The sequence below is a fragment of the Lycorma delicatula genome, chromosome 1 (genome assembly GCF_047948215.1).
Source record: "Lycorma delicatula isolate Av1 chromosome 1, ASM4794821v1, whole genome shotgun sequence".
Lineage (NCBI taxonomy): Eukaryota > Metazoa > Arthropoda > Insecta > Hemiptera > Fulgoridae > Lycorma > Lycorma delicatula.
In genome coordinates this window covers 32,473,046-32,486,184 of record NC_134455.1, presented here as the reverse complement: position 1 = coordinate 32,486,184, position 13,139 = coordinate 32,473,046, and the positions used below count along the sequence as shown (strand labels likewise).

Here is a 13,139-nt window from a genome sequence, read left to right as displayed (position 1 = left end):
ACGATGTCATCCCTTCGAAAGTTCGACGAGAAAGAGGAGACGTTAATACGTCGTGTGAAAAATCAAGTAAATTTTCATCGCCAGCCGTTATGTTTTTCATATTTGAATTTGTGTTTTAACCTTAAGTAAACATCATATTTTAAAATAATACTATGAAATTTCGTTATTTAGTCATAATTTTAATCGGTTAACAATTTTTTTATTTATTCATATTTATGTCTGGGAACTATTTAATTATATATTTCTAATCTTAAAATTTAGGTCGGCAACTAAAAAAAAAACAAAGCCGTATTGTTTATTAATTTAATTGTTTGTAATTCAGAAAATTCTACTCTTGTTAGTTTATTTAAAGAAAAAAAAAATTGCAGTTAAAATTTGATTTACTTTTGTGGAAAAACCTATTTCATTAAAAAGAAATGAAATAGAATCCTTAAATAAAATTTAGTTAAAACAGCGTATTAATAAAATTTTAGCGATATACAATAACGAAAATTCGAGAAATTAACTCTGCTATGAAGTTAAAATGACCGTACTTTTCGCACTAATTTTCCAATTTGTCTTAATTAGAAGACAGCGAAAAGGTTATTTGTATAATAAAATTGATAGTTGCAGTACTATAGTTAGACTGAATTTTATTAGTACCAAATTATCAGACTATGTATGATTTTAATAAACTAATGAAATATCGAAGTGAAAAATATATCTCTAAATATTGTCGTCTATATTAGTTGTATTCAATTTTTTTAACGATAAGTAGAAACTAGCGCCCGGCTCTGAACATATGCTACTTGTTTATTTTCTTAAATAAAAGATAATAATATAAATAATATTCAAGGTTTAATGAGTCTGTAGTCAAAATTTACAAAATTTGAATAGTTTCAACCCTGACTTAAGGTAACATAAGATGTAGTTGAAATGAGTTTAAATTACAATATTTTGGTCTATGTAAAACAAACGTTATTAATAATTATTCACTATTATATTTGTAACCAAAATCTCGACTGAGGACACCGTTTTAATATTGTCTAAGCTTTGTGTAGCATTTATTGATATCCTGTTGATGTTATAAAAGTGTATACGTTACTGTTTTCTTTCATTGACTGTCGTTAAAAAGTACACGTTAGATGAACGGTTTAGTTTTTAACATTTTTACTAAAAGTCCTGGGATCGATTCCTGATAAGGGGGATCTTCTAAGGCGAGATAGAAGACTGATTCTTTGAAGATTTACGTAATTACAAAGCTATTCTCAAACAGATAACTAATAAAATATTTAATGATACATTTAACCTATGTTTTATTACTGATTTTTCACGCTTTAAACATTTTATATCTACTAGCGCGCGTGTACTGTTTTTTGTTTGTTTTTTTTTTAATAGAATTTCATTTGTATAACTGTTTTTTCTTATGAGTTAACAGTATATTATTTTATTATAAAATTTAAATAAAATATCATTTTGATAAGAGAACTGAATTTGGCAGTGACAATCTAGGTTTTTCTTTGTAACGAATTTCCCGTTTCATCTTATTCATTTTTAAACAGAATAGTAAATTCTTCGTTAAGTTTTGAAGAAAGTTTTGGATCCTTTCCGTAAAGGAAAATTAAGTAAACTCATAAATTAGATACCTAGAAAAGTTACTGAATTCCGTTTCCGCTGATCTACAGCTAAAATAACTTTAAAATTAGCGTAATTTTTAACTGAACTGAGATATATATAAAAGGAAAATATTGGCTTGACTCAAATATATATCTGAAATCTAATATTATTTCAGTCGCTTTACATGTGGTATAGATTTAGTCGGTCGGGTTTTGTAAGTAGTTGCAGCAATCTTATTTTACTTATTGTTAAATCTACAACAGAAGGAAAGTACTTCTCTTATCAGTAAAAAAATGACACATCCCGTATTTTTTACTCGCATTTCTCGACTAAAATTTATTTTTTATTCTTCGACGTTACTATTTTCACTGACGTCTCTGCTGCATCAGGACATTTTGTAAGTAATATTGTTTCCTTAATTCATCGTCAAATTTTATTTTATCACTAGGATCCCTCGTCCGCGTTATATGCATAATTTGGCATATGAAAATATTACTACCGAATCGAATGTCGAATCTATGCCAATTACGAGAATGGCTTACCCTGATGATGTAAATTCTTAGTTCGGGAACTAAAAATATACAGAATGTTACTCTGTACAGCCGTAAATTTGTAAACTGTCGGTATTTCCTATAATTTTATTATCAAATTAATTTATTTTTACGTATATTATGGCGCTAATACAAACTGATATTTTATAGACGACGAATTAAATTTAGTAAATCAAATAATTACTGTTTGAAGTCGATATTAACATAGACGACATTAAATCTTGGTAAAGGAAGTTATAGATTTTTATCTATAAGGTATTTATTTAATGATTTACATAGCAGTGAGATTGATGAGATTTAAACTGCGGTTAAATTTCCAGGTGTCATAAGAAAGTTACAGGTAAAATTTCGTATTGACTGATTCAGTAGTTTTTGCGGTTATCGGGAACAAACGAAAAGCACTCCGTCAATATATGTATAGATTGAGGTTAATTATATTTTTTTTTGCTGTTAACGTATATTTTTCAACAGTAAAGTATTTAAATTTTTTGCCGTTAATTTAAAATATATTCTCGATATTTTACTACAAACTATGTGATTATGTTTTCCTAATGTGTCATAAAAAAATCTATTTATGGATTACATTTAAATACACTTCTGTGTAAATGATTCTGATAGCGATTTATTTGTTATATCGTTTTTAAAAATAATTTTTATCTTCAAATTATATTTTATAAACATTACGTTTAATTTAAATATATATTAGAATTAAGATTCATTATTAATTATTTTATCCGATCCTTTTATTTTTAATTTTAAGATCGATTGACCGATTAGTTAAATGTATTTTATTTCAAAAATTTATTTACGTCGGAATAAATTGATGTAAAATATTCAGTGGAATACAAAAATTCATATTTCAGTGATGAGCACAGATTAGAGTTCATTTTTTATCAGCGATTGTAAACATCAAACATACAGTTTGATGTATAATTTTAATATATTTATAATTAGAACATACGTACAGAGTGTTGCGGGACGTATTCGCCGAACTCCAGAAACCGATTCAGGACACCAAAATGAGTAAAAACGTTCATATCAACATAAGTCCTGCTTTGCTTTGTTTTCCTTCTGGACGCAATTTTGTGATTTTCAACAAAAAAATTATTTCTCAGAAACGGGTTATTAATTAAATTTGGAAAATTTAATTTTTTATTCTACAAAATAAAAAAAATTGAAAACATCAACTTCAAAGATTTCAAAATGGAGTCATCTTAATTTTTTATTCTTCAATATCTTTGTGATTGTTTATTTGATAAAATTTTTACCAATTACAAAATTTATTAAGAATTTTATTTTGAATAAAATGACACCTCGTAAAACTACGTCGACAAACAATCGAGTTTTGTTTGTCAACGTAGTTCTATTTCTTCCATTAAATATAATAAATAACAGTAAATTAAGAAAAATTATTAGCTTTTAATATTTTATCCCTTCTACGTTGTGTGCTTGGAAATGTAAAATATTTCAATAATATTTAATGAAAGACACATAAAATTATTATACTAATTCTTTACTTTAATGTTTCTTTTCTATCTTAAATCAGTTATATTCTTTCTAATAAATAGAATAACATTTCTTTAAAGATATATTCACTTCCATTTGAATTATTAACGTTTAAAAATATATAGATGGGATCGCTCTCCTGTCACAGTAAGTAATGTAATTTTTTTATTTTACGAAATAATTTCAAACAATCGGTACACGGTACATAAAAAATACGTCAGATTAAAATTAAGTTTGATTCGGCTATATTTATTCCTTATAATATTTAACAGAACTATGATGAGGCATGATTATACTGGAGGTCCGACAACTATATTATTGCTGCAGTGCATTTTTGGTAAGGAATTAAATGAACTGTCGACCCTCACAATTTGCGCGCGTCCACACATTAGATCCTTAGATCCTACCTACGAGGTCGGTCGGCAAACTGTTTAGTTGATGTATTAAATAACATTATGTTTTCTGTACTTATAAACATAAAAGGATTACATAAATGTAGGTATGTAGGTTGTTTTTAGAGTCTAACGCAACGTTGTTGTATGTATCTGGCCGACAGTTTTATTTATTAGAACCTTAAATTTAATCGAGTTAATTACAAGTTTTACCGATTACTTTGTTTTATTCTTTAATGTTTTATTTCGTTTTATAAATTAAACATTCTGTCGTATTAAAAACCGGCCGATCAGTCGACATAGTTCTAAATCGTTAATTTCATTTACCTCATATTCCTTAAAATATACGTGTAGGATAGTACGAGGTCGTATTGTAAATAAAATCGGAAAAATTTGATCTGTTATTATTTAATATTAAAATTTTACCTTACAAAATCGATAAACTATCGTAATATTTTAATATATTTATTAAAATTAAAGGAGATTAATTATTATTTTTATAAAATGTAATCGATATAAAATAATCGACTAATCTTAAATTAATTTAAATATACCGGATGTGTATATAAGAAATAGGTTTATTAACATTGTAACTCGTATAGCAATATTGACCGTTACAAGTGTACGGTTGTATTTGAATCGAACCATCACGTGTACTGTCCTACGGTACTGTCCGTACGGTAGCCAATCAGAGCGAAGGAAGCCATCTGGGTTTTTTCCTACCCCCTCACACCGTCACACAATCTTTTACTTCATGCGTCCAGCTACTAAAAAAAAAATTAAACGAAAAAATAATTATCTCTAAAATTACTCTTTGCAAAGTAGTCCTCTGTCAGTGTTTGACCGATACATTTTTATTATTTATCATATTTATAATTGTCGATTGAACCATTTTTTTATTTATTAAAACATTTCTTACTATAAAAAAATATTTTATTACGTTTATCCATCATTAAACATATCGTTTTAAACGTATTTCTAAATGGAGTGCATTTATACACATTATTTCTTTTAAATTACTTTTTTCTTATGATAATTAAAAATCATACAATGGCTGTCATCGATACCGCCTCTAGAATAAAACCTCTAAACAAGACGAAAATTTTCTCGAATTTTTAAGTCAGAAAAATTATTCATCAAGACCATATTTATCAAAGATTTTGTCGTGTAATATGAGATGTAAAATTTTGCAAATATCATATCATAATCGTTTGCCGACCTACATTTAAAATTGTTCAATATTTAAGCGTTTTGACCGTCCGTATCTCTGTGACATAACAGCACTGTAAACCAAGAAGACGAACCGTTCGCATTCGACGGTAACGGTTCAAGATAATGACCGCATAAGTGTTTTCATCCTTAGGAAATTCGGTTCAAATCTTAATTTCAGCCGAAGATTCCCGGTTTATTAAAACATATGTTGTTGCACTTAAGATATACAAATTTAGCAAATTTTTCCACGAGTATGTATCTTTATCATTCTATCGCCCCGAATATCACTTCGCTTACTGACCGTTTAATTAAGTTTGAATCCTTTCTTTTTCCTGTTTAGCCTCCGGTAACTACCGTTTAGATAATACTTCAGAGGATGAATGAGGATGATATGTATGAGTGTAAATGAAGTGTTAGTCTTGTACATTCTCAGTTCGACTATACCTGAGATGTGTGGTTAATTGAAACCCAACCACCACCAAAGAACACCGGTATCCACGATCTAGTATTCAAATCCGTGTAAAAATAACTGAACGCTGGAACTCTCGATTTCCAAATCAGCTGATTTGGGAAGACGCGTTCACCACTAGACCAACCCGGTGGGTCAATTAAGTTTGAAATTTGTTACACGTAACGGTATTATAATTAGTATCGACGAATCTTTACCGGAGTTACCGTTAATTATATCATCAGCAAAGATTATAAAAGATTGTAAAAAAGAAAAAGAAGAGATTATATTATACGTAGTCTATTATAATCGTTAAATATTTTTCCTTCAGCGGCCTCAATCAGCCCCTTAATAAATATCTCATGAGAATAGTCTGACTTAACTTCATTCTATTGTGACAGATTTTTCGTTTGCTGCTACTTTACGTCGTATCAATTTAATAATAACCCTTGTGAAATTAAGCTCTTTTAACGAGCTTGCTATTTATTCTGCTTTAAAAAAGCTATAAGTTAAATAAATAAAAGATAACGGTTAAAAGAGATATTTAAACTGATTTTTTGGATTGTTCTACGTACAGCTTTGGAAAATAAAAATTATTAGTTTCGATTTACATTACAATATATTTAGTAAAAGATAAAGATTTTTTCTTTGTTTGTGTATTAAAAAGCTTACATCCTGAGAGAAAAAATTTCAACAAATTTATTTTTCTTATTTAAGGACAGATGGAAATACGTTTAAGATTACAACTTGTTTTTATGTGTTTATATATCTATTTATCGGATGTATTCTCGTAACTTGATCCGAAAATGAAGTATTATTTTTAATGAAGTACTAATATTAAGAAAAAAAGGCTTTATAGTTTAAAATGGAAACAAAAGGTAGTTTAAACGGTTTTGTCATCGACGTACTAAAACTAAAATATATATATATTTTTTTCAGTTTATATATTCAGAAGCCGATTTTTCCTAAATGATTTATCGGTATTCTATTTTTTTAAATCGTACATAAGTAGATATAATATAAGTATTTTTATAAAAGAATAATTTGTTTTTAAAGTTATAAATGTTAGCTGCAGAAAAAGAAGTCGCATCTGGACTTGCATTTCTGAAGCAAGCCCTGGAAAAGCCTTGTGTAATCTTTGCCGTATATCAATACCTTATGCTGGTGCGACGACTAGTTATCTATCTCGTCATATTAAAGTTAAACGCCCGGGAATTGATATTTCAAGACAAAAAAATCCTTGTCCTTCTGATTATCGTATTTCAGAAACGCATTACGATTTAAATCTTACGTCTATTGCGATTTATTTTTTAAGAAAATATTCATAAATAATGAATATAATTTCCTTGACTTTTTTTTAAATATAAAAACTTAATAATACGGCTCATATTTTGCGTGTCTGGATTTTTGAAAATCTTTGTGTTTTATGACCAGCGGCGGCTCGCGTATAGGCACTGTGGACTCCAGCACCACCTGTTTTCGCTTAATATTATCGATAAAATTTAGATATAACGAGTCCTTTTTTCTTAAATTCTTTCTTTATACTTGTACAATATATAATAATCCTTAAGCTTAATGTCAGTAGCCATCCCCCAGTTTATGAAAAAGATACGAAAATCTTTGTACGGAATTGTGCGCTTCACAGTTCCAGCGGCGTGGTGTTTAGCTGTTGTGCGCATGCGCACATAGGAAACTGACAGGAAGAGAAAGCACTGTCGTTCCCGCAGAGCCCACCCTGGCGTGTCGGCGGAAGATAGTTTTTTTTACGCCACGTGTTTACGGAAACTTCCTTTTTCGTTCGCTTCTCTAATTCGATCATCCGCGGAAGGAATTCTAAAGTGTTTATTTGTCTTTTCAGTAGCGATCAGAAGACGGCGGAAAGCAAGGGCTCTTTGATCGCCAAATCAGAAGGGCAAAAGAGAAGATAATTAGTAAAAACTAATCACGTATTTGTTTCTGCGTACATAGAAATTGAAATAAACCGCCGTTGGAGTATAGTGTTTTTAAGCGGACATTTTATCGCCTAATATTACTAAAAAATATTACCTGTTGACATTTTATTATTTATTCGATTAAACCGAATACGCCTTTAAGCGTAATGTACTTAGAAACGGTGTGCCGTATTCTTGAATATAATAAAATGTAGAATTAGATTATTATCCTGCTTTCTGCTATCGATTCATTCTTATTTTCGGTTCTTTTATTTTACAGAAAACTTTAACCGCAGCCTTGAAAAGGCTAAGAAAATCAACCTCGTTAATGCTAGCTACGAACCGCTACCGTTCGTGTCTTGTTTCTAACCAAACGACACGATTTCAGCGATGAAGAATTCCAGAAACCGGGTATCTCTCGATCGGATGGACCGATTTGGATGAAATCGGCACGATGATTTTTTGTACGTGACGGCGATTAATTTGTCACGATAGGTGACAAAGGAGGCAAGGTGATGTGGACCTTAAGGATCCCGTATCTCAAAATTTTATTCAAACGGCAGAAATGTTTCCTAGCGAACATATTTTCCGGTATTATTCAATCCCTTATAAAGGGATAAAAATATCCTTTTTTCGGTTTCTCGCGCGGTTGGCGAAAGGACCTGTTGCCTAAATTATATTTGAACTTTATTTCGACGAAATATACTTTTGCGTTATCGGTCGAGAAATGTTAATCGCTGAAATTACTAATTTTTCATATTTACTTATAATTCTAACGTTACATATTTGTTAAACTGTTTACGCCGTATCTAAACAGTACATACAATGAATATTATTAAGCGACGTCAGGAACTGGGCGGAGCGAAAGCACGGTAACACAGGTTACGAATTTACCCGGCTCCTGTCTGGACATAGATGTTTTCGGGAGTCGTCGCTCCTCGATCGCCCCCTGGGTACTCCTTCCGGTCATACGGATTCGGATAGTAGAGTGCCTGTGTGATCATGCAGGGACTGTACATATCATATGGCTTAGATCCGGACCCTGCACGATAGGGGGGCAGGTTTTTTTAGCGGGGGAGAACCCCGCACTGCCATTAGTGCTGGCCTGACGGCGGCTGGCAGAGCTTTTTCCTCCCCCTACGGAAAGAGAAAAAAAAATGAATATTATTAAAAATACTGGTATCAACATTTTATTTTTATTAAATTTCAACTCTACCCGTATTCTATTTTCCCATTTTTGACAGCTGTTTTTAAACGCTGTACAGAGAAGTGAATACAGTATAAAAAATTAATGAAACTTATAGTAAAATCCAATATAAATTACGTAAATTAGCGAGCGGTTTAATAAATAAACCTCGAAAATGAGAAAACTATTTCAGAAGAACACAATATTTTTTTACATCTGGTAAATATAAAAAGCATACAAATGCTGCATAATAAATATGTACAACTTTATCCCGGTTTCAAAAATCGCCACAATAAACACTTAAATTACTTATATATGCTATTACTATCTCGTATCAGACATATATATATATATAGGTTATCCACGTTAAAAATGTACATTTATTCCTACTGTGGAATTTTTAATCCCCATAATAATACTAGAAAGGCAACAACATTTTTAAGAAATTATATGCATAATAACTTTTAAAATACGAGTAATACATAATTTCTTATTTTTTACCGTATTTTACGATAATTTATTCGGTTAACGTAGTTTCTCAAAATTTTTGGAACTCTGCTTCAGATCGTGCTTAAAACATAATTAACGTTTCCTTAATTATTCCGTTATATTCAATAAACGGATGTAGAAAGTTTAAACATTTTAAAAGATTTATTACGTTTTTTAACGGGATTTAAAAAACATTCGGTAGAATAAATCCAAAATACATCCGTAGATCGATTAACTCATTCCAATCAGGAAAAGGAAAGGTGGATATCGTTTTGATAATAACCGTAAATTAAAAGAAGTAGTCCATCTTTGAGTTAATGGAGTTTTTATTTCTGTAAACTACAGGTACGTAAAACTGATAGGCGACGGTCGTAAACGTATCAAACAAATATCACACCTTTATAAAACAATGCAAGCAAAACCGACATCAAAATCCGTTCAGCACGCAACACCCGGTCCGTTTACCGAAAACGATTTGGATGGATTTCAATTAAACAACAGATTTTTCTTTGAAATTACGAACGGTAACGTATTCCTTATAAAATTATAATCATTTCCGTCTTCATTTTCTCAATTTATCCACCATCCTGTCATATTACTAACGTTTTCATCGGTTTATTATCGTCTGCGAGTAAAGAGTAATTTTATTTGCAATTATTTCTAAATTCGGAAAAAAAAATTAGGTTTGAATTACGGACCAAATTAATAGGATAGCTGCCGTAATTACAATGAAGTTAAAGTTAAAATAGAAAGTAATTGTAATGTTTACAAGCCGTAATTTTAACGATAAATATTGTTCGAGCTGGTTGTAAGTAATAGTTTAGATGAAAAATTAGATATTATTTGTAAATTACCCGTCAAGATTGCGATTATTATTTTAAGATAGGTAAATCGGATTCATATTTTAAGTTTTTTTGTTATTTTTGCGTAATAAAATAAATTTTATATCCGTTGAAATGTTATTTTTTGAAAAATGCTTAGTAAATTTTTGGAGGGCGTAATTTGTTTTTACCTATTTCAAGAAAAATTGCCCGTAATAACGAATAAATTTGAGCGGTGCAAAAAAGTAGATTTCTTTGCTTGCGAATTCCGAGTTTTTATAAAATGTTTATAGCGCCTTAGAAATTAAAGAAATCTGCATATCAAACGGAAATATTTATAAAACAATCGAACTTTATGTTTCAACCTGGCTCGGATCTTTTAATCTTGTTAACATTTTCCGTTGAAAATACATTTTTTAAAAAATAATAATACACGTTCTTCTGGTAGCGAGTGATCTTTATTTAAATATTCTACATTACATTACACAATTAACGATTACTAAAATTACAAGCGATAACAAAATTCTAATAGATATTTCACTAGTAATAATTTTTTTTTTCTTTTTAACAGGTGACAAATTAATTTTATCTAAATCTAATGTTTTTAAACTTATATAAAATTCTGTGCGTCGAGACTAATCAAAACTTAGTTCATTATATAATTTTGGATGCCCGCGACTTTTATCGCATACTGTGGGTTATTTATTTATATAATTTTACCGTTATTAGGATCGATAATATATATGTCTTAAAGTGTTTTAGTTATTTTTTACTTATAATTTACAACATTTATTTTTACGTAAAAGGAAGTATTGTAATCGCGAATAATTTCGGTTTTCAGATTTCAACGGAAATATCCATTTTCACTTGTTTTTGCGTGACGTCTGTACATATGTAAGTGCGTACGTAATTACCTCGCGTAGCTCAAAAACGATTAGCCGTAGAATGTTGGAATTTTGGATTTAAAACTGTTGTAAAACATCTAGTTGTCCACCTCCCCTTTTGATTACAATCGGATGAACCAAAAGCGTCCAAAAAAAGCCAAAATTTAAAAAAATTAGATTTTGAACTTTTTCTTAACTGAAGTAATAAGCTCTGATCGAGAGGTTTTCTACGATATATCGTAAGCGGTACTTGTTTTCATCGGTTCCAGAGTTATAGCCCCCAATAAAATTTTAATTAATGAAAGAAAGCGACCCCACGCTCTGTGGATAAGATTACCCTTTGCGGGCCCAGTTAAGGGTTACATTAAAAAGTTGATTATATATTTAATAATGTGTACATCACGGGAATTTATTTTATTTGTTTTTCCGATTTACATTTAAATTACGGGTTCGTTTATTAACTTCATGTAGTTTTTAACTCTTAAGTAATTAACCGTTTAAAACAATATCTTTTTCACGTGTAAAGAAGGATATATTTTAGGTAAGAGGGCCGTATTAAAACCACGTGTTTTCGCGTCCCTCAGTTTTCTGTTTTTATTAAATATTTATTAATTAAATATTTACTCGATTAGTATTAGGACATAGAGTATATTTCTGTGAACATTTTCAAGTGATTTGATCAATTTTAGGACGATTCTGTGATTTATTGTAGAATTTTACGGTTTTTAATTTTAATATTAATTTTTAATAGCCATTTAAATGTTTATAATAAATGACGTATAGCTACTTCGATGACGCCATCTTTCTCGTTAAGTGTGTGTGTGTGCTGCCAGGCCAGCTGCGCTTCCCTACTCTGTTGCTATTGGTGCAGAGGGGACACGTGATGCGCCATGCTGCTCTGCGCATCTCAGTCACTGCTATGTAGTTAGTGCAAGAATTATATAAAAATAAAAAACCTAGACTTTAACGTAATATCTGTTAGAATTACTACTATTCCAGGAATACGCTTGCGTATGCTAAATACTAACTCCTCCTTCACCCAAAAATACCCGGGAGCTGCTGATTACAATACAATACATAAATACGAGCCTTATAAAAATTTAATTCGCTAACGTCTAAAAATCTGGATTCCTGCAACTCTTTCTTCCGTAAAGTAGTGGGTTATTTCTATATAAAATTTTACTATTATTGGGGTCGATGAGATACGTTCCTATTCCTTAAAGTCTTTTCGTTATCGTTTCCTGATGGTCTGATCGGGTAGCGGTTACGTAAGATAAAAGAAAAACATAATAAATCGCATAAACGCTATTTAAAGTTTGTTAAATTTATAATTATATACCAGAATCGCAAGAAGAGTTTACGCGTCAACTATAATAAAGGAAAACAATACGGTAAATAACATTTACGCTACAAGAACAGAAGACTAAACAGAAAATATTACAGTCTGCATCGAATACACATTACATTCGGAAATACAAAAATAATAAAATCTAATTTTACCTTTTTTTTATTATATTCCGGCAATCCAGAAACAGCCGCGAACCGTAAGTAAGAATTAAATAAAATATTTATATAACGTAAATCTTGTAAAGAGCTTAGCGCGATGATTTATCGATAACAAAAGATTTACACTCCACAACCGATGTTTATGTACTCGCCTCACGAACAGAAATGTTCGATAGATTGGTAACATCGTCTTCCCCACCAATTATTACTATTAATAATAGTCTTGCGTGTGTAATTCGTTGGTAAGTTCACATTTGTCGACAAATTCTAGCCGTTATTGCGAAATCGACAAAACTGCTGGCGACGTTGCTGTCTGCGACCTTGACCACATACTTAATTTTTATTTTTTCCTTTTGCGGCTCACTTGACAAAAAATACTGCATCTCTGTTATATCCGTTTAATTAAATTTTCATTAACATCTAAAGAAACATATTTACAATTCTTATTTGTATCGCTAGATTAAATAATAAAATCTTCACAATTTATTTCTCGATCGATATTATTTCAAATGAGCATAAATATTTCCATTACTTTTTGTTAGCACTAGACTAGATAGGGAATCTTGGAGAGCTGCATCAAACTCGTCAAATGACTGAAGACAAAAAAAACTTGTTTT

At 30.3% G+C, this 13,139-nt stretch overlaps 1 protein-coding gene across 5 annotated transcripts in view; it reads right to left on the bottom strand.

Annotated features, from left to right (window-relative positions):
• LOC142318074 (FERM, ARHGEF and pleckstrin domain-containing protein 2-like) overlaps positions 1–12,757 on the bottom strand; it is a 77,655-nt gene extending 64,898 nt beyond the window's left edge. The window contains exon 1 of one of the 5 annotated variants that reach the window (XR_012754811.1): positions 12,517–12,750. The gene's annotated coding sequence lies outside the window, so the exon portion shown is untranslated. Of the gene's footprint in view, positions 1–12,516 lie in introns of all 5 variants that reach the window. The other 4 variants (XR_012754810.1, XM_075354600.1, XM_075354596.1 and 1 more) reach the window with 4 other exon arrangements.
• Positions 12,758–13,139: the final 382 nt, after the last annotated feature.